General features: G+C 38.5%; 1 long non-coding RNA gene across 1 annotated transcript in view; it reads right to left on the reverse strand.

The window, feature by feature from the left end:
• Nucleotides 1–1,327: 1,327 nt before the first annotated feature.
• Nucleotides 1,328–20,840, reverse strand: part of LOC145686369 (uncharacterized) — a 686,556-nt gene continuing 667,043 nt past the window's right edge. The window contains exon 5 of the long non-coding RNA XR_014131597.1: nucleotides 1,328–2,298. This is a non-coding gene — a long non-coding RNA (uncharacterized LOC145686369). The remainder of the gene's footprint in view (nucleotides 2,299–20,840) is intronic.

Raw genomic sequence — 20,840 nt, forward strand, 5'->3', positions numbered from 1 at the left:
TACAAAGACAGAAGAGAAGTAGGAAAATTAAACTTCGCAGAAGTGAGTTTGAAGGAAGCTTGCTTAATGTACCAGTTTATTGTACTAACATCGTTAGAAAAAAGGAATATTACAAAGTGCTCTCAGAGCCTTCTGACTACAATATACTTTACTCTAAAAATAATAATATTTAATGATGATTTCTTGAATTTGGCGCGGACGGGAATCGAACCCAGATATCCCAAGGTGACATTTTCAACACAAGTAATAGACATTGTTTTGAGTATCAATAGTGTATCACATATTTTTCTTTATTATATAACGTTATTAATAGCTTAGAATATCTTGGAGACAGGTGCTCACACTTCTTGAGAAGATAAGAGATAATCTTAACGATGGTCATGTAATTTTATGGATATAAAAAATCTACTCCTAATACACACACACACACACACACACACACACACACACACATATATATATATATATATATATATATATATATATATATATATATATATATATATATATATATATATATATATATATATATATATATATATATTTCAAACTAGTTGTTTAAGCATAGTACACTTTTGGTGTATGATATCCCGGGTTCAATCCCGATCCCTCCAACTAATTCTTTTAAATGTGAACAGTAGAAAACTTTATTTGTATTCGATTAAAAATAGTAGACCTTTGGTGCATAAAGTCCTTGGTACGATCCTTGGTAAATGTAAGCTTGTGGTGGACAGCCATGTCCCCATGCGTTTTTTCAGGCGTTCCTGTTTCTTCTCACTTTCTCATTCCACATTTTATTTCGTTTTCGTTCACATGCTTTAATCATCATCTTCCTTAGCCTAAACGTGGGACGTTAAACTGAAAGATTTCTTTCTTTCCTTAAAGTGTGTTATATTATACCGTATTTGAAACCAGTTTTTCACATATACCAAATAGCCGGTATACTAAACAACCAGCATTAAGTTAAATTCTTATCAATGGTTGAAAACTCTAAATAGTTTACTACTACTACTACTACTACTACTGCAATAACAACAAGAGAAAAAAGAAGGAAAGCATTCGTAAACGCTGTTTTAATTCTTATTGAAGTAATATATGGTTCGGATTTCCCTCTTTTGCATTCAGCGTTCATATAAAAAGCTCATTTTAAAGCTGTAAAACAACAAAATAAAGAGAAAAAAATCCATTTTAAAAATATTTACCGAACTCCGTAGTGGCTAAGCGGCTACGCGCCATTGGCGTTAGAGACTCGGGTTCAATTCCCGGCGGGAGCTTATGTGGTTCGGATTCACGTTAATCCGTAGGTCCACGATAGCCTCGCTGCTTTAATCGTAACGTACAGTCTTCTGAGGATACACAAAAAAATATATCCTTAGTGTTGAAAGGAGCAATAAGCTGAAAATTTATCTACCCATCCATTCCTCGGTTCATCAAAAAATATCTACTATGATTTCAAGTAAGACTCTACACTTTTCAGTCTATGAAAGAAAACTGTATGTCTCATGTGTAGAATAAATTTTCATCACACATTATTTCGCACTATTATCAGAATACCTCATAATTTTAAGTAACTCAATCAAAGTGATAAAGTTGAATAATGGTATTACGTTAGGTTTTAAAAGAGGGTAGAAATTCAGAAAAGAAAAATTGACAAAAGAAATTCAGAAGACAAATTTTCCCTTGCCCAAACCAACACCAGCACAACACACATTTATTTTACAATATATATACAACTATTGACAAGTATTTTAGAATGTTTCCAATCGGTTCTTTTCTTAATATTTCTATCTTCTTCAGTCTTTCATATTTTTCCCACGCCATCACTATAATGTCATCTTCCCCATCATTCAGTCACATATCAATTACATTATTACGCCCTCCCCACCAATCCCACTGATGATGTTGATGGTTCAGCATTCATTACATGTTCCAATGCTGGTGCTTCTGGTACCGGTTGTATCACTACTTCTTCCATTGTTGGTGCTTCTGGTACCGGTGGTATCACTACTTCTTCCACTGGTGGTGCTTCTCGTAACGGTGGTATCACTACTTCTTCCATTGGTGGAGCTTATGGTACCAGTGGTATAACTACTTCTTCCACTGTTGGTACTTTTGGTACCGATCCTACAACTTTTGCAACAGGCAAATTACTCTTCCTTTTGTTCTTTTCTTCTTTAAGTCCCTTTTCCTCCTCTCTTCTTCTTATCTTTCCTTCGACATTGCCTAAGAAGTTTTTCCATTTTTTCAAACCAATCATTGTGGTTATATATTGAGGTCGTTGCTTGTGGCTCCATGTTTCTAAAATTAAAAAAATTAAAAAGTATTATTAGTAAAACATTTTTCTACATGATAGTACAAATTATAATTACTATTTTTTAATGTGTACAATATACACCTAATACTAATAAAATTACCACAGTAGGAATTCCTAAGATTAATTTTCCATAAAACCTTGTTATTTTTTAAACCATGTTGTACAAATAGCAGTTTTAGAATATCAGAGTTTTTTCCCTTGCTTTCTTTATAATAAACATACATGTTTTTTTTGGCATGGGAGATCCGGATTTGATTCCCTGTGGAAGTTCATATGGTTTGAATTCTCAATAAATCAGCACGAACAATATAGAAGGTATACACAATATAGAGCGTTACTGGAGTAAGACCTAAACCTAATTCCCAGCGATAGTTCAATTAGATCAGATTGCAGCGCCACGAACAATGTTTTATAAGAATTCACAAGATATAGTCTCGCTGCTGAATGGGACATTAAATTCAAAATCAACTTACCTTAGTCCCAACAAAAATAGTTTCGATGATATGTCTATGACCTATGCCTAATTACCAGCGATACTTCAATTAATTTATATTGTCAATAAGACATCCCCAAACAAAGTTTCGTTGTTTTGCGAAAAACCTATGCCCAATTCCTAATAAATGCTCATGTAATTCGATTTGCCTTTACAAACAATATTTTTGTGGAAATCTACAAAAAAAAAAAAAAAAAAAATCGGTGTTCAACATTGCGTTAAACTCAAAAAAAGTTAACTTAGTACCAACAAAAAAAGTTTAGTGATTTAAAAAATCCTATATATATATATTTCAATTCTAGTAAAAACTCATATAATTCGGATTATTCCCCAACAAAGTATTGATAGTATAAGACGCCCAAAAGTTTAATTTCCAACGGAAACTCGTATGTTTATAACACGCTTTGATACAAAATTACCTAATAACAAGTGGTGTAGTGCTACAGCATTCACTTCATATAATTGGGCTTCTTAGTTCGATCCCAGCTTCCAACAATCATTTTTTCAATCTGTATAAATTTGTAGTGATCAAGCATAGTATACGTGATTTTTTAGAGTTCTTCCGTCTCCTACCACTTTCTTCTTCATATAGAGTTTCAAGAGCTTTCATAAAAAACCGTCACAGTCTCCTTCAGACTAACTGGGGCCGTAAAACTCAAAGATTTTATTTTGTTTAACACCTTGCAACATAAATCTTATTTTTGTTTACCAACAAGCCTATATTTCGTACTTTTCTTCGCACTTTCTTCTTTTTTCCTCATTAATTTGTTCGTTTTTAATGTTTCCTACGAAAATATTGTCAATACTTTAATAATAATAATAATAATAATAATAATAAATAAAACTGTCATGTATGCCGACAGCGCTGCTAGTAGCAACACCTGGTGTCAAATTGTTGAAATACTGTTTAGTTTACTGCTAAGTATCGTTCAGGTCGGACGTTTGTACGTGTAATTCCAATGTTCAGGTATGTAAATTAGTTCTATACCTAATGACCATTTTTTTTAACTTATTGTAAATAAACGATCATTTAAGAAACAAATACAGGCATTTTATAATGAATGCGCCTTGCGTTGATTACGGGGAGCGGTGCCCCTAGTATATAATCTGAGCTTTCTTCGGCAAGCAAATCAGCAAATAATTAATATGCTCACACTGAGTCTTCGAATAATTGAGGGTAGTAATTTCTTACTTCACTTATATTTGACCCCTCCCAACAATAATTTTAGTTCGCTCGCACTGAGTGTTCGAGTACTTTATTACAAGATAAATGATTCATTTATTCATTTCCTCTCCAAAATTCCGGGATGCTTGATCCTAGTAGCAAAAAGCGATTAATTTGCTTGGACCCCTCCCAACAAATTCTTTTATTACTTTCCTCTCGAAAATTCAGGGATACACGACAATTTTTTAGTATGTTTACAATTATTAAGTGTTCTGTTAAAAAGAATATGCTGAGCTTCGTATCCAAACAATCCGTAAATAATTAGTATGCTCACACTCAAATTTAACAACAAGTTTTCAGGGGAAACGATTCAATTGAGAAATGATGCGAGTGAATAAAAGATACGAAAGTTTCCCGGCGGGAGCTCATGTGGTTCGGATTCCACGTTAATCAGTAGGTCCACGTCTCATATAGCCTCGCTGCTGAACGGGACGTTAAACTCAAAATCAACTCAAAAGATACGAAAGAAAACAAAAACTTTTTAATATACACATTTTCTGCGGTAAAACCTCCCGAACTCGCACCCCCAAATTCAGTGCTTCGGCAAAAGCGTCTATTCATCGCGTCTTTGGCATTGAAAACTCGAGTTCAAATCCAGGCGGAAGCATTTATGCCGTAAATCGATCCCTGCGGGGACGAGGTGCGTTAGAACCCCGGCAATAACGCGTATCGTTTGCGCCTCTACCGTATGAAACTCGGGTTTTAATGCGGGCAAAAGCGTCTTTGCCTTAAAGACCCGATTTCAAAACCCGAATCGGACCCCTGTGTAGTACCGCAAGCAATTTACGGCTTTAACGTTAAAACTCGCTTGCACACAACGTTTCGTGAATCACACCTCTGGTGTGAAATGACCCGGGTTCAAACGTTAAACACCAAAAAATTATCTGCTTCGGATTGTTGGTAAAATGCTACAAAGTGTTGGGAAAATATAAAAAAATATAGCTTTTCTTACTCAGTTTCTTAACTATGTAATTAGCTATTAACAACTTGAAAATTGGTCAGTAAAAAAGTGTAAGTCCACGTCTCATCATCCGTGGTGTTGAACAACAACATATAACAATAATTCTACTTTTGGTTCCTAAATTCTCCCTGTTACTTTTTCATAGAAGTTAAACTCCCTCTTAACGCCTCTTCATAAAAAACCAGAAAATAAAATAATTCTAATCAAGCTAAGTTCTACCATACAATAACTGTCCGTGGGTTTTCCTTGGGTTTCTCCCGTTTACTCTCAAATTATCATTCTACTAATTTTTTTCAAAATTATAGTTTATTACTGTGTAAGTTCATGCAAGGCTGGCTTTCAACAAGCTAGGTTTATAGTACACAATGTGTTTGTCCTTGTGGTTTTTCCCGGAGCTTTTCCATTTATTCTCACATTATCATTCTACTATTTTCAAAATTATAACTTATGATTATTTATTACATCAAAACAAGTTTCTTTTAACGCCTTTTATATAAAATAAGACTAAAATAATTCTCAACATGCTAGGTTTATAGTGCACAATATGTTTGTAAACATGGTATTTCCCGGAGACTTCACGTTTACGCCCACATTATTATTCTACTATTTTTTCAAACACTGTAAATTTCCTCTTAACTCCTTTTTGTACAAAAGAAGACCGTAAAATAACAAGTTACAAAAAGGAGAACGACTTACATGTATCTTCTAAGGTGATGAAAAAAAAACACAAAAGGTCGTTAATACACACCTGCATAGCACAGTTTAATATCAAAATATAAGGAAAGGAGAAGGAGCTCAGTGTTCATGAAATTTTATTAAGGAAATGAGGGATCATTCATCCGGCATTACTTAACATTTCCTCTTCAAAAATTCAGGCAACATCAGACTTTTCAAATATTACAAATTTTAGTGAAAATAAGAGATTACATATATATATTGTTTGAATAAAAATTCAAGATGCGATCTACATAGATTCTGGGATACTGCAGACATAGATTGAAATTCCGATTTGTACCTAGGCTTCATGTTCATTCTAATGCATTGCCATTAAATTGTGCTGATTAGAAATGCCCAATTCTGTATACACTTTTCATAACTATAGGCTACAAGGAAAATTATATATATCATGTCTAGTGCTCTCAAACGGGTCGGGTTACGGGTCGGGTCGGGTCAGGTCAACTCGGGTCGGGTTATCGGGTCGGGTCAGTCGGGTCAGGCTAATCGGGTCGGGTTGTCGGGTCGGGTCAATCGGGTCAGCTCGGGTCGGGTTGTCGGGTCGGGTTATTCGGGTCGGGTTGTCGGGTCGGGTCAATCGGGTCAGCTCGGGTCGGGTTGTCGGGTCGGGTCAGTCGGGTTATCGGGTCGGGTTGTCGGGTCGGGTCAGTCGGGTCAGTTCACTTTGGTCAACTGAGTTTAGGTTGAGTTTACACTCGGCTGGAGTCGAAAGCTGCTGTTTTTCACTAGCTGCCTAATTAAAAATAGTAATTTTCAATTGATTTTATAGAAACCATAAATCTAATTTGAACACTTGCAGCTAGTGTTTTTATGATAAATGCTTATTTTTCTACTTGTGTGTACTTTAATTTTTAAATGTGGAAGATTGATTTTACCAATCGACTGTAATATTAATATCTACGCCAATATGGAGTCTGGATTTAGAACAAAACTAGCAGTTGTTTAAGCAACGCTAAAAGAGATATTGGATATGGGCGACCAAGCCCAAGCAACGTCCATTTAGACAGCCCCCCCACCTTTTCAGATTCAATCAGAAATGGTCTCAATCGTTTGTACATCGTTTGTACAGAAATGTGCAGGCGAAATTTTCGTTTGTACACAATTAGGGGCGCCGCCAGAACGAAAACAAAGTGGGGGGGCTGTCTAAATGGTAGCCCCCCACCTTTGCAGATTTAATCGGAAATGGTCTCAATCGTTTGTACATCGTTTGTACAGAAATGTGCAGGCGAAATTTTCGTTTGTACACAATTAGGGGCGCCGCCAGAACGAAAACAAAGTGGGGGGCTGTCTAAATGGTAGCCCCCCACCTTTGCAGATTTGATCGGAAATGGTCTCAATCGTTTGTACATCGTTTGTACAGAAATGTGCAGGCGAAATTTTCGTTTGTACACAATTAGGGGCGCCGCCAGAACGAAAACATAGTTGGGGGCTGTCTAAATGGTAGCCCCTCCCACCTTTGCAGATTCAATCGGAAATGGTCTCAATCGTTTGTACATCGTTTGTACAGAAATGTGCAGGAGAAATTTTCGTTTGTACACAATTAGGGTCGCCGCCAGAACGAAAACAAAGTGGGGGATGTCTAAATGGTATCCCCCCACCTTTGCAGATTCAATCGGAAATGGTCTCAATCGTTTGTACATCGTTTGTACAGAAATATGCAGGCGAAATTTTCGTTTGTACACAATTAGGGGCGCCGCCAGAACGAAAACAAAGTGGGGGGCTGTCTAAATGGTAGCCCCCCAACCACCTATGCAGATTCAATCGGAAATGGTCTCAATCGTTTGTACATCGTTTGTACAGAAATATGCAGGCGAAATTTTCGTTTGTACACAATTAGGGGCGCCGCCAGAACGAAAACAAAGTGGGGGGCTGTCTAAATGGTAGCCCCCCACCTTTGCAGATTTGATCGGAAATGGTCTCAATCGTTTGTACATCGTTTGTACAGAAATGTGCAGGCGAAATTTTCGTTTGTACACAATTAGGGGCGCCGCCAGAACGAAAACAAAGTGGGGGGCTGTCTAAATGGTAGCCACCCCCACCTTTGCAGATTCAATCGGAAATGGTCTCAATCGTTTGTACATCGTTTGTACAGAAATGTGCAGGCGAAATTTTCGTTTGTACACAATTAGGGGCGCCGCCAGAACGAAAACAAAGTGGGGGGCTGTCTAAATGGTAGCCCCCCACCTTTGCAGATTCAATCGGAAATGGTCTCAATCGTTTGTACATCGTTTGTACAGAAATGTGCAGGAGAAATTTTCGTTTGTACACAATTAGGGGAGCCGCCAGAACGAAAACAAAGTGGGGGGCTGTCTAAATGGTATCCCCCACCTTTGCAGATTCAATCGGAAATGGTCTCAATCGTTTGTACATCGTTTGTACAGAAATGTGCAGGCGAAATTTTCGTTTGTACACAATTAGGGGCGCCGCCAGAACGAAAACAAAGTGGGGGGCTGTCTAAATGGTAGCCTCCCCACCTTTGCAGATTTAATCGGAAATGGTCTCAATCGTTTGTACATCGTTTGTACAGAAATATGCAGGCGAAATTTTCGTTTGTACACAATTAGGGGAGCCGCCAGAACGAAAACAAAGTGGGGGGCTGTCTAAGTGGTAGCCCCCCACCTTTGCAGATTTAATCGGAAATGATCTCAATCGTTTGTACATCGTTTGTACAGAAATGTGCAGGCGAAATTTTCGTTTGTACACAATTAGGGGCGCCGCCAGAACGAAAACAAAGTGGGGGGCTGTCTAAATGGTAGCCCCCCAACCACCTTTGCAGATTCAATCGGAAATGGTCTCAATCGTTTGTACATCGTTTGTACAGAAATATGCAGGCGAAATTTTCGTTTGTACACAATTAGGGGCGCCGCCAGAACGAAAACAAAGTGGGGGGGCTGTCTAAATGGTAGCCCCCCACCTTTGCAGATTTGATCGGAAATGGTCTCAATCGTTTGTACATCGTTTGTACAGAAATGTGCAGGCGAAATTTTCGTTTGTACACAATTAGGGGCGCCGCCAGAACGAAAACAAAGTGGGGGGCTGTCTAAATGGTAGCCACCCCCACCTTTGCAGATTCAATCGGAAATGGTCTCAATCGTTTGTACATCGTTTGTACAGAAATGTGCAGCCGAAATTTTCGTTTGTACACAATTAGGGGCGCCGCCAGAACGAAAACAAAGTGGGGGGCTGTCTAAATGGTAGCCCCCCACCTTTGCAGATTCAATCGGAAATGGTCTCAATCGTTTGTACATCGTTTGTACAGAAATGTGCAGGAGAAATTTTCGTTTGTACACAATTAGGGGAGCCGCCAGAACGAAAACAAAGTGGGGGGCTGTCTAAATGGTATCCCCCACCTTTGCAGATTCAATCGGAAATGGTCTCAATCGTTTGTACATCGTTTGTACAGAAATATGCAGGCGAAGTTTTCGTTTGTACACAATTAGGGGCGCCGCCAGAACGAAAACAAAGTGGGGGGGCTGTCTAAATGGTAGCCTCCCCACCTTTGCAGATTTAATCGGAAATGGTCTCAATCGTTTGTACATCGTTTGTACAGAAATGTGCAGGAGAAATTTTCGTTTGTACACAATTAGGGGCGCCGCCAGAACGAAAACAAAATGGGGGGCTGTCTAAGTGGTAGCCCCCCACCTTTGCAGATTTAATCGGAAATGGTCTCAATCGTTTGTACATCGTTTGTACAGAAATGTGCAGGCGAAATTTTCGTTTGTACACAATTAGGGGCGCCGCCAGAACGAAAACAAAGTGGGGGGCTGTCTAAATGGTAGCCCCCCAACTACCTTTTCAGATTCAATCCGAAATGGTCTCAATCGTTTGTACAGAAATGTGCAGGCGAAATTTTCGTTTGTACACAATTAGGGGCGCCGCCAGAACGAAAACAAAGTGGGGGGCTGTCTAAATGGTAGCCACCCCCACCTTTGCAGATTTGATCGGAAATGGTCTCAATCGTTTGTACATCGTTTGTACAGAAATGTGCAGGCGAAATTTTCGTTTGTACACAATTAGGGGCGCCGCCAGAACGAAAACAAAGTGGGGGGCTGTCTAAATGGTAGCCCCCCAACCACCTTTGCAGATTCAATCGGAAATGGTCTCAATCGTTTGTACATCGTTTGTACAGAAATGTGCAGGCGAAATTTTCGTTTGTACACAATTAGGGGCGCCGCCAGAACGAAAACAACCTGGGGGCTGTCTAAATGGTAGCCCCCCCCACCTTTGCAGGTTCAAGCGGAAATGGTCTCAATCGTTTGTACATCGTTTGTACAGAAATGTGCAGGCGAAATTTTCGTTTGTACACAATTAGGGTCGCCGCCAGAACGAAAACAAAGTGGGGGCTACTGTTTAGACAATCCCCCCACCTTTTCAGATTCAATCCGAAATGGTCTCAATCGTTTGTACAGAAATGTGAAGGCGAAATTTTCGTTTGCACACAAATGGGGCTCCGCCAAAACGATAATAAAGTATATGCTGCCTAATTGGTAGCCCCTTCCCACGTCCGATTCAAAAGAAAATTATCTCAATTTTTTGTACGTCATTTGTACAGTAATGCGCAGGCGAAAGTTTTGTTTCTACGCTATCAGGGGCGTCGACAGAACGAACACACATGGGAGATGTCTAAGTGGTAGCCCCACCATGTTCGATTGAACCACAAATTGTCGCGATCGTTTATACATCGTTTGTGCAAAAATGTGCAGGTAAAATTTTCGTTTGTACTAAATAATATACGGATGTGAGTATTTTTAATATTTGACCTAGAATTGAAGAAAAGGGTTTGGGGATTGCAATTACTATAATTATGTATATATCTCGGGATTGCTCAAATTTAGAGATATGAAAGTTGTTATTTCGACTTCTCATTTCAAATGTTAAACCAGTGTATTATGGTTTAACGTTTTCTGATACTTAACCTGAAATGTAAGAAAGAGGGTTCACTAAAATGCTCACGAAATTCGCGATTTTTGATTTTATATTAATTCTATATTAAAGACTCAGGATGAAGACAAAATATTGCGCACAGTTGCACGTTGGACCATCTGCTAGTCCTAAGATAATAATAATAATAATAATAATAATAATAATAATAATAATAATAATAATAATAATAATAATAATAATAATAATAATATAGTAGAAGCAATTAACTTTGGAAGTACTGGTTAGTGGAACATTAAAAAATGTGTCATATACTATGGAGTATTTACTAACAAGACATGGGATGCAAATACAGGGGATATACAAAAAGAGTGGAAACACCTGGTATAAAAGATTGAGCCATTCCAAACACGATTTGAGTCTGAACATGATGGTGTCGCTGTGGTCACCGGCACATCCCTTGAGGTAAACAGCCTGGCCAATCGAACAGAAGGGCCAATTACACTTCAATGACCAGTCCGTGCAGGTTATCGTGAATCATGTCTGAACTGATAGAGTTTCAAAGAGGGGAAATTATTTGTGTACGTATTGTGGGAGTTTCCGTAACGAAAGTAGCGGAAATTTTTAGTGTATCAAGAGGTACAGTCTCGAAGATCATGTTTGCCTACGAATGTTTCGGAAAAACCGTTTCAGCGAAGCACCAGCGTGGGCGCAAGTGTGCGTTGCGTGACAGAGACATGCACATTGGGTAGGATTGTGACGAAGCAGATCACCATGGCGCGAAAAGTCAATGCTGAGCTGAATACTGTGCTTACAAAGCCTGTTAGTGTTAAAACAGTCAGAAGAGAACTCCACAAGTAAAGAATTTATGCCAGATTTTGCATTTCCAAACCACTCGTTACTATTGACTATGCTGCTATACAGAGACAGTGGTGCAACGCCCATAAAAACTAGACAATGGAGAGGTGGAAGACTGGCATCTGGTCGGATGAGTCTTCCTTTACATTGTTTCCAAGTGCTGGTTGAGTTTACGTGTGGAAAACGCCGGCACAAGCGTCCAATACAGACTTCTGTTACCAATAGTGATGATTTCGGCAGTTTTGGTGGTCCAGTGATGATTTGGGCAGCCATATGCTGGTATTCTGCCAGACTCATTATCACCTTGCATGAACATGTCACTGCCAAGGACCAAGTAACCATTTTGAGTAACCAGCTGCATTCCACGATGCAAATCTTATTTCCAGATGGTAATGCCATGTTCCAAGATGACAGAGTCCCGGCTCATACAGCTCACATCGTCCAGAACTGGTTCGATGAGCACAAATATGAAGTGTCGCAACTTCCATGGCCCCCAGAATCGCCACACCTCAATATCATCGGGTCCTTGTGGTCAGTTTTGGATACCCGCTACCCACCACCGTCCTCTCTATAACAACGTTCTGCTACTTTGGCGGAAGAATGGTATAAGGTCTCTTTGACAACCATACGCGACCTGTATTTCTCCATTCCCCATCGACTACAGGGCGTTCTGCACACCGTCCTACTTGCTCTTAGTGAAGGTAATGTGCATGAAGGGAATCCATATTTTTGTCCATCCCCTGTAACTTTTATTCTTGAATTTGAAATTTAGTAAAAATGATAACAAGGTATAATGTGAAGGAAAATATACGGAACTGTAGGAAAATATATGGAAATAATATTCAATTGAATAATTGTTGCTTCAAATTTATTGTAATTTAACTTAAACGAATGTCTTAGTGAATTTTTGCTCCATGTTCGATTAAATGAATGTACTACATTCATAGATGTACAATATGAACACAATTTAATAAATAGATAGAAATTGATATGGATAAGCAATGACGTAAATATTAAGAATAATTTTTAGCTCCCACCGTATGAATATGGGAGCTTATAGATTCCTACCAGATGTTTTGTAGGTTTGTCTATCTCTCTCTTTCTCTCTGTGTGAATGTGATGTTTTATTTCTCCGTAAATACTGATCGGATCTGAACTAAATTTCGTGAGCAAGTCAATAGAATATAGCTATATTTGGTACTTCCTCTGACCCTTCTATGGGTGCTGATATGTGTGTATGCGATACTCTATTTCTTGGTAATTTCAGATCTAAATCAAATTTGGTGATTAGGTAACCTATCGTCTAATTAATAAAGATCGCTATATTCCGCGAACCCTCTCTGACCTCCGAGGAGTGATAGGGGTTACATGTAAAAGTAATGTGTCGGATCCATAGTTCAGAGGGTCTGAAAAGAATAGTGATACTTCTGATGTCATTTAAATACCATTTTAGCCCCCACCGTCATGGGGGTTCAGAGGGAGGAATAATCGAAAACAGACGATATTAGTGTCGAAGGAACAGTTTCCAGGATGACTGAGATGAATAGTAACAGATTCAATGCCGTATTAAGTTCAAGTTCAGCCGTTATCGACATAGAGTGGCATATAGAAATAATCAAATTAATGTTTAAATGGGAATAATAAGGACCAACACAGTTTGTGTTTCACGCTTTGCAAATCGAGAGCTTCTGAGTTCGGTTCACACACTGTCCCTCAGCTTCTACTCTTTCCAACTACGGTATTTCTAAAGTCCTTACGTGTTTCACCCACTCCACTTAATACATTTACAGTATATTGACGATTATTGGAATAGGAGATAGCGAGAACTGGTGTTTTGCAATCTAGCGTTCTAATAATAGGTACCATTTTCAATCTCAGCAATCGTTATTCAACCGGTTAACGTTGATCGCTAAACTGCAAAAACAGTAATACACAGCTGTAGCCCAATCCCCTTTTTTACTTTCTAGGCTAAATATCAAAAAACGTTAAAACACGATACACTGGTTTAACATTTGAAATGAGAAGTCGAAATAACAACTTTCATATCTCTAACTTTGAGCAAATCCTGAGATATATACATAATTATAATAATTGCAATCCACATTCCTTTCCTTCCATTCTAGGTCAAATATTAAAAATACTCACATCCGTATATTATTTAGTACAAACGAAAATTTTACCTGCACATTTTCGCACAAACGATGTATAAACGATCGCGACAATTTGTGGTTCAATCGAACATGGTGGGGCTACCACTTAGACATCTCCCATGTGTGTTCGTTCTGTCGACGCCCCTGATAGCGTAGAAACAAAACTTTCGACTTTGCATTACTGTACAAAGGATGAACAAAAAATTATGATAATTTTCTTTTGAATCGGACGTGGGGAGGGGTTACCAATTAGGCAGCATATGCTTTGTTATCGTTTTGGCGGCACCCCTAATTGTGTGCAAAAGAAAATTACGCCTGCACATTTCTGTACAAAGACGTACAAACAAGTGCGACAGTTTGTCATTGAATTCGACATGGTGGGAGGTCTACCATTTAGGCAGCCCCCAGTTTGTTTTCGTTCTGGCGGCGCCCCTAATTGTGAAAAACGAAACTTTTGCCTGCACATTTCTGTACAAACGATGTACAAACGATTGAGACCATTTCCGATTGAATCTGAAAAGGTGAGGGGGGCTACCATTTAGACAGCCCCCCACTTTGTTTTCGTTCTGGCGGCGCCCCTAATTGTGTACAAACGAAAATTTCGCCTACACATTTCTGTACAAACGACGTACAAACGATTGAGACCATTTCCGATTGAATCTGAAAAGGTGGTGGGCTACTATTTAGACAGCCCCCCACTTTGTTTTCGTTCTGACGGCGCCCCTAATTGTGTACAAACGAAAATTTCGCCTGCACATTTCTGTACAAACGATGTACAAACGATTGAGACCATTTCCGATTGAATCTGAAAAGGTGGTGGGCTACTATTTAGACAGCCCCCCACTTTGTTTTCGTTCTGGCGGCGCCCCTAATTGTGTACAAACAAAAATTTCGCCTGCACATTTCTGTACAAACGATGTACAAACGATTGAGACCATTTCCGATTGAATCTGCAAAGGTGGGGGGGATACCATTTAGACAGCCTCCCACTTTGTTTTCGTTCTGGCGGCGCCCCTAATTGTGTACAAACGAAAATTTCGCCTGCACATTTCTGTACAAACGATGTACAAACGATTGAGACCATTTCCGATTGAATCTGCAAAGGTGGGGGGATACCATTTAGACAGCCTCCCACTTTGTTTTCGTTCTGGCGGCGCCCCTAATTGTGTACAAACGAAAATTTCGCCTGCACATTTCTGTACAAACGATGTACAAACGATTGAGACCATTTCCGATTGAATCTGCAAAGGTGGTGGGCTACTATTTAGACAGCCTCCCACTTTGTTTTCGTTCTGGCGGCGCCCCTAATTGTGTACAAACGAAAATTTCGCCTGCACATTTCTGTACAAAGGATGTACAAACGATTGAGACCATTTCCGATTAAATCTGCAAAGGTGGGGGGCTACCACTTAGACAGCCCCCCATTTTGTTTTCGTTCTGGCGGCGCCCCTAATTGTGTACAAACGAAAATTTCGCCTGCATATTTCTGTACAAACGATGTACAAACGATTGAGACCATTTCCGATTGAATCTGCAAAGGTGGGGGGATACCATTTAGACAGCCCCCCACTTTGTTTTCGTTCTGGCGGCGCCCCTAATTGTGTACAAACGAAAATTTCTCCTGCACATTTCTGTACAAACGATGTACAAACGATTGAGACCATTTCCGATTGAATCTGCATAGGTGGGGGGGCTACCATTTAGACAGCCTCCCACTTTGTTTTCGTTCTGGCGGCGCCCCTAATTGTGTACAAACGAAAATTTCGCCTGCACATTTCTGTACAAACGATGTACAAACGATTGTGACCATTTCCGATTAAATCTGAAAAGGTGGGGGGGCTGTCTAAATGGACGTGCCCAAGCAGGGCCGCGGTGGCTCAGTGGTAGAGAATTCATCTCTGGTGCATGGTGTCCAGTAGCGTAGCAACTGAATACACTGAAAACAACGCAATGTTCATACTTCATCATGTCAAATTGGTTCTCAAGGTGACCTGTGACCTTGATCTGACAGTGACCTCTGACCATGGCACTTGATTGACGCATATTTGGTCGGCTTGCGACATAGAATCATACCATACAGCTTTTTCTTTGTTATCACCTCGATTTACGTTTTTTCAGACTCTTTCAGAATTTACCATTGCAATTACATAAGGAAAAAATTGAAATTTGACCTTTGACCCTTTATCTCTGCCATCTTTAGTACAAGTGACATGTTTCTACGGCGAAACAAATTTATGTCCTCCGTTTAAAGTTACATCAAATTGCACGGCTTTACCTCATACCGCTTTTGTACAGTGAACAAATGAAATTGACACACGAATTAATCAACCCTCTGTATATATATATATATATATATATATATATATATATATATATATATATATATATATATATATATATATATATATATATATATATATGTGTGTGTGTGTGTGTGTGTGTGTGTGTGTGTGTGTATTCAAGGTGAATGTTTCCATTTTTATTGTTCATGATTTTACTCTTTGGAAAACAGTGAAAATATAAGAATTTAGTACCTCAAACAACTACGATTCATTAATGCAATTGATTTCTAATATAAGTAAATAGTTATTTAATCATGGCGTTTAAAATATGTGTAGCTGGTTGACTTAAGTGGAAGCAAACACACTTTTACATGTAAAGAAAATAACTTATAGGTTCATGTCTCTACTTGAAGAGGATCTTTCTATTCGTGTGGGCAGGAGCAAACATATCCACAACTTGTTAAAGATCTAACGATTTAGCAATTTTCTTCTCAATATAAAGTAACACTAAGTTTTTCAACCTATCATTCATGAGTCATTGACATGCGTATACAAGTCTTTAATCTTTTCAAAGAAGAGAATGACCTTTCACATGTAGCACTAGAAACTGATATAATCACAGAGATGATACCTAGCTTGTAGGTTTCTAGGAATGCGTTTTTGTAGACACAAAGAAGTTCAACGAAATTCGTTAAGGAATCAGCTTTCGGTTTCTTCTCGTCTTCATACAACTTGATTGTTAGAGCAACCCACATTATGCTTTATTTCTTGTTTAATTATGCTTTTTTAATTATGCTTTATTGTTAATTTCAATGATTATTTTACATTAATCGTGTATAATGTATATTTATTATTCATCAAATATTCTAAATATCTTGATCTATTTATTGATATTTTTTTGCAACTAGTTTCTCTCATATTTAATGAACTTTCTACTTAATTCATTGTAAAGAGATGTGCTTGGCTCGAACAATTTTTTTCTATCATTTGTGTGCGCCTTACAGGTACATATATACAGAAAGGGAAAGTAAAAGATGCCACCAAAAAGTACAGAAAGTGCTTAAGTTCAAAAAGTAAACATAACAATACAGTGATGACGCCAGAGGGGGGCAAGGGGGCGAGCGCCCCCCTAGTAGCTACTTCTGCCCCCCTGACTGCCACCTAGACTGCCCCCCCCAGACTCGTACAATCTTTAAACATTCTTCATGTAGTATTATATATCAGTATCATAACCAATCTCATTGACAAATTAGAGTCTACTTTCAATGAATTTACTATGTGGCAGATTAATCCTCAAGCTTTCTTCTTTGAGCGTCTGGGTATGCACGCATATTTCTGTTTTCTAATTTAGCCCCTTTTGAGGTAAATTTTAGTTATACTTCTTCTTATGATTTTTAATAATTGTGCCTAGCGAACAATAGTAGATTTGGTCGACTTGTTTTCTTCTCATTGGATCAACTTCGATTGGAAACAAAAGAAAGGTAAAACCAGTTACGTAACTTGTTTGTATTTGTCCAGGTTTGAAGTTTTCAGTTTCATATTTTGTTTTATTTAAAACTTCTCTGTTCTGAAACATTATTCTTGGCTTCCAATATTCAGAGGATGTGCTTATAACAGCTTAGTTTGCAACTACCACGGCTTAATTTTTTGAAGGAAATAAAAAGAGTTGTGTTTTCCCTTCCTGCAAATGATAATAATAAAATTATGGAATGAAATTGATTCCCAATAAAATGTATTGTCAGAGTGCTGATCTTTAGTTAGTAGTTGGTTTATACTAGTGCTCCTTTACTTATTTTGTTTCAAAATACTGACGTGACGTCTACCACATTGACTAGGAACTGCTGAAAAATTCGTAGCCCAACCCAGAAGGAGTGCACGTGGATTGGTGAGGTTTTACTTCTTCTTCTCTTCCCCCGAGAGTCAATATACTACCTTGTACAGTGCTCCAGCTTTTGCAGAAAAGTTAAAAAAATCTAGATTTCCCCGCACCACTGTTCGTAGCACTACCCCTATCAGATCTAAAATGGCGTCTTTCAAGTGTTATTTAAGTTTGGAAAATAAGTACACGTAATAGTTAGACGGAGCTAAATCTGCAGAATAAGAATGATGATCTAGACATTGAAATCCTAGATTATGCAATGTCAGTTATGTTCGCAGGGGCTTGATGGACAGGTGTATTCTCCTGAAGGAACAGAATTCTTTTCTTTTCATTTTCCGCAGCGTTGTACTTTGAATTTTTCTTTCAGTTTTGTAAGTAATGTAGAGATTCTGGATTAAATATCTGACCATTGAGGAGGTAGTCTACCACTCCATACTTATACCAGAAGAATGTTCCAAACAGTTTCTCAACCTACTTCTGTGTCTTGAACTTCTTGGGGCGATGGAGAAATGAGTGCTACTACTCCATTGACTGTTGTTCCGATTCAGGATCATAGTGGTACAACCATATTTCATCTATGGTTACTATTCGTCAGCGAAATTGATCAGCATTACGGTCAAATTGGAAAAATACTTCTCTTAATGCCGTTACCCTTTTATTCTCCTGACATATATTTAGGGAACCCATTATGCCGAGAACTTGCGCATACCCAAGCCATTCTGAATTATGCTACCGACGAGTTCCAAAGAAATGCCCAGAATCCCTGACACAAGTTTTGCTGAGAAGGTAAAAACTGAGAAAGCGGGATGCAGACCTCAGACTATAATAAAATATAAATAGCTTAAATTATTTTTGTCACACAAAAACTGGGGTGGCCTAGGCCCTCCGGCCCCGGGCTATATCCACCTGGCTGAAATGCTGCAATTTTCAAGAATAATGTCACAAATTTCATCCATAATTTCAGGAAGAGTCGTTGCTTTTAATCATCCTGGATGTAAAGCATAATTTGTTGAGAAATTGCTACGTTTATACTAAGCCACTTACTTCTTCACCACTATATATAACGGAGGAGAGTCCCGTGGTGTTTCACTGATTTCCTAATTAATTTACTTCGGTGACTTTCCTTGGTGGAACAAAAATGTTATAACAGTAAGGATCTGGATGTTCGTGAAATTATCTGTTTGGGCACACATAACCACTTCAGAGGCCTGAGAAACAATAAGAATTTCATTATTAATATGAAAATTTATATTTGTACATACAGAGATATGTTTTTCTAAACTACGGTTTCATTTTTCTACCTGGATTGGACTACGACATTTTCAGCAACTCCTCGTAAATTCTCTTTCTCTCTACATATATATATATATATATATATATATATATATATATATATATATATATATATATATATATATATATATATATATATATATATATATATATAGAGAGAGAGAGAGAGAGAGAGAGAGAGAGAGAGAGAGAGATACGTAGCATATAGACGAATGTGTTACTTGTAGTATACGCGAAAGTAATTCAATTTATGTTTAGGCTTCAAAAGTTTCATTGAAAAATATTTCATGTGCAGACGTTACTTATTTGTTAGTTACAAATTTTATTTGAAATAAGTTTAATTTATAATCATATAGATCTAACATAAAAACAGCAACGAAATACACAATGTGATGTAAAATAAGTCAAACGTAATAAATATGTCATTTTTGGTATGGCAAATAGCCGCCCCCGAAAATGTATCTGCCCCCCCTTTGCCCCCCTAAGAACTTAAAGCTGGCGTCGTCACTGAAACAATATAGTATGGAGTTCTTGCATACTATTCATTGTTGGCGGAAGAATTTCTTCTTTTACTTTCTTTTCTCCACATCAAAGGATTACACCGAAAAGTTTACAGAAATGAAAATAAGCTTTTCATTGTTGCATTGTTATGTTCTCAATGATTTTGCATTGTAAATATTGGCTTTAAAAAATATTAACACAGTATGTTAAACTTTCAGTTAAAGAGAATTTTCCAAGAATTGTGCTATATATTTTAAATTATGCTTTATGCTTTATTTTCTAAAATTATACTTTTAAAACTAGTTTCCCAATGTGAGTGCATTTTGGCGTTCACCCAGTGTCGTGACCATAGTGCTCTCAAACGGGTCGGGTTGACCCGACCCGACCCGACCCGACTCGGATCGGGTCAGTTCGGGTCGGGTTACGGGTCGGGTCAACTCGGGTCGGGTTGTCGGGTCGGATCAGTCGGGTCAGTTCGGGTCGGGTTGTCGGGTCAGGCTACTCGGGTCGGGTTGTCGGGTCGGGTCAGCTCGGGTCGGGTTGTCGGGTCGGGTCAATCGGGTCAGCTCGGGTCGGGTTGTCGGGTCGGGTTATTCGGGTCGGTTTGTCGGGTCGGGTCAATCGGGTCAGCTCGGGTCGGTTTGTCGGGTCTGGTTATTCGGGTCGGGTTGTCGGGTCGGGTCAACCGGGTCAGGTCAATCAGATCGGATCACGGTTCGGGTCGGGTCGGGTCATCGGGTTGGGTCAGTCAATTTGGGTCACGGGTCGGGTCGGGTCGGGTCGGTCTTCAACCCGACTCGACCCGACCCGTTGAGAGCACTAACATGTCATCATATGTTATTCACGAGATCAAGGTCATTCACTTATTCTCCTAAAACAACAATGTATCATTATGTTCTGGTCATTCACATCTTCTCAAAATAGAAATTCTTGTTATTCTATTACAAGAATATTCCTTCATTAATGTAATTCAAATAATCATATCATATACCGTTCATTCACACCTACTTTCAACACCAACAATATTTCATCAATAATGTTATTCACCTGATCATTCGGATGCCATCTATTTGGAAATAAATGGTTCACATATTTTCAAAAAGGAAATCTATGTTATTTTATTCCAGCATTAATGTTATTCAGGTGCAAATAAGTTATTTACAATATAAAACACACTTTCTATTCTAGCTCAGTATTCTCTGATGTCTACCCAACATGGCGTCAAATTTCTTTTCTATTCTCCATTGATATTCTGTGGTGTTAAACTT

This window comes from Thermobia domestica, chromosome 5 (genome assembly GCF_964235325.1).
Source record: "Thermobia domestica chromosome 5, izTheDome1.hap1.1, whole genome shotgun sequence".
Taxonomy (NCBI): Eukaryota; Metazoa; Arthropoda; class Insecta; order Zygentoma; family Lepismatidae; genus Thermobia; species Thermobia domestica.